This window comes from Rhipicephalus microplus, unplaced genomic scaffold (genome assembly GCF_043290135.1).
Source record: "Rhipicephalus microplus isolate Deutch F79 unplaced genomic scaffold, USDA_Rmic scaffold_454, whole genome shotgun sequence".
In the NCBI taxonomy this organism is placed as follows: domain Eukaryota; kingdom Metazoa; phylum Arthropoda; class Arachnida; order Ixodida; family Ixodidae; genus Rhipicephalus; species Rhipicephalus microplus.
Genome location: NW_027465018.1, coordinates 15001 through 17316, shown reverse-complemented (window position 1 = coordinate 17316; position 2316 = coordinate 15001).

Genomic DNA, 2316 nt, shown 5'->3' with positions numbered 1-2316 from the left:
AGTCCGAACTGCGTCTGCCGGGGCGGCACGAAACCGCGTCAGCCGGGGCGGCGCGAAAACCGCGTCTGCCGGGGCGGCACGAAACCGCGTCAGCCGGGGCGGCGCGAAAACTGCGTCAGCCGGGGCGAGCCCGGGTGCGGCACCACCGGGAAAACTGTGGCAAACAGACATGGCGATTGAGTGAGTGGGCCGCCAGCCAGGCACAGCCGAAAAGTGCTAAGTCCGAACTGCGTCTGCCGGGGCGGCACGAAACCGCGTCAGCCGGGGCGGCGCGAAAACCGCGTCTGCCGGGGCGGCACGAAACCGCGTCAGCCGGGGCGGCGCGAAAACTGCGTCAGCCGGGGCGAGCCCGGGTGCGGCACCACCGGGAAAACTGTGGCAAACAGACATGGCGATCGAGTGAGTGGGCCGCCAGCCAGGCACAGCCGAAAAGTGCAAAGTCCGAACCGTGTCAGCCGGGGCGACGCAAAAACCGCGTCAGCCGGGGCGGCGCGAAAACCGCGTCAGCCGGGGCGGCGCGAAAACTGCGTCAGCCGGGGCGGCGCGAAAACCTCGTCAGCCGGGGCGAGCGAAAAGGGGGGGGGGGAACCACGTCTGCCGGGGCGAAAGAAAAAAAAACGCGTCTGCCGGGGCGAGCCCGGGTGCGGCACCACCGGGAAGACTGTGGCAAACAGACATGGCGATCGAGTGAGTGGGCCGCCAGCCAGGCTCAGCCCAAAAAGTGCTAAGTCCGAACTGCGTCAGCCGGGGCGGCGCGAAAACCGCGTCTGCCGGGGCGGCACGAAACCGCGTCAGCCGGGGCGGCGCGAAAACTGCGTCAGCCGGGGCGAGCCCGGGTGCGGCACCACCGGGAAAACTGTGGCAAACAGACATGGCGATCGAGTGAGTGGGCCGCCAGCCAGGCACAGCCGAAAAGTGCTAAGTCCGAACTGCGTCAGCCGGGGCGGCAAAAACCGCGTCAGCCGGGGCGGCGCAAAAAACCGCGTCTGCCGGGGCGGCACGAAACCGCGTCAGCCGGGGCGGCGCGAAAACTGCGTCAGCCGGGGCGAAAGAAAAAAAAAAACGCGTCTGCCGGGGCGAGCCCGGGTGCGGCACCACCGGGAAAACTGTGGCAAACAGACATGGCGATCGAGTGAGTGGGCCGCCAGCCAGGCACAGCCGAAAAGTGCTAAGTCCGAACTGCGTCTGCCGGGGCGGCACGAAACCGCGTCAGCCGGGGCGGCGCGAAAACCGCGTCTGCCGGGGCGGCACGAAACCGCGTCAGCCGGGGCGGCGCGAAAACTGCGTCAGCCGGGGCGAGCCCGGGTGCGGCACCACCGGGAAAACTGTGGCAAACAGACATGGCGATTGAGTGAGTGGGCCGCCAGCCAGGCTCAGCCCAAAAAGTGCTAAGTCCGAACTGCGTCAGCCGGGGCGGCGCGAAAACCGCGTCAGCCGGGGCGGCGCAAAAACCGCGTCTGCCGGGGCGAAATAAAAAAAAAAAACAAAGAAAAAAGCCCGCGCTTAATCAAAAGAAAACAAAGAAAAAAGCTTGCGCTTAATCAAAAGAAAACAAACAAAAAAAGTTCGCGCTTAAGCCTGGCGGTGGAACCACCGGGGCAAACAGACCTGGCGATCGAGTGAGTGGGCCGCCAGCCGGGGTGAGCCAAAAAGTGCAAAGTCCGAACCGCGTCAGCCGGGGCGACGCAAAAACCGCGTCAGCCGGGGCGGCGCGAAAACCGCGTCAGCCGGGGCGGCGCGAAAACCGCGTCAGCCGGGGCGGCGCAAAAACTGCGTCAGCCGGGGCGGCACGGAAAAACGAAAACCGCGTCAGCCGGGGCGGCACGGAAAAACGAAAACCGCGTCAGCCGGGGCGACATCAAAATGAGGAAAAAAAAAAAAACTGCCTTAGGACACCTGCGTACACTTTCATGCGTTTGGGCATATCTCTCTGTAACACGCGCGCCCCTCGTTACGCGCGGCACTCTGTTTTCTCCGACACCCATATTTCGGCGGCATGTGGCACGCGCGCCCGTCCCTACGCACGGCACACCGCAGTGCTTTCTCGATATTTTTCTTTTCCTCCAACACCGTCATCTATAGGCTTTTAGTGACCTGTTGCTCGTGGCACAAGTTCGCTAGCTCTGACACCTCTTGCATGCGCACCGTTTTTGCGCACGGTGCTATGCCGCAAAGCACGGCAGTCGCATGCGTTTCTCTCAGGCACCTCTTTTTTGACACAACGCTGTGGTGCTTAGAAACACACGCGCCGCTTTTGCGCACAGAACTCCACCGTACAGCACGGTAGTCACGTTTGTTCCACACGAACAGCAGTGT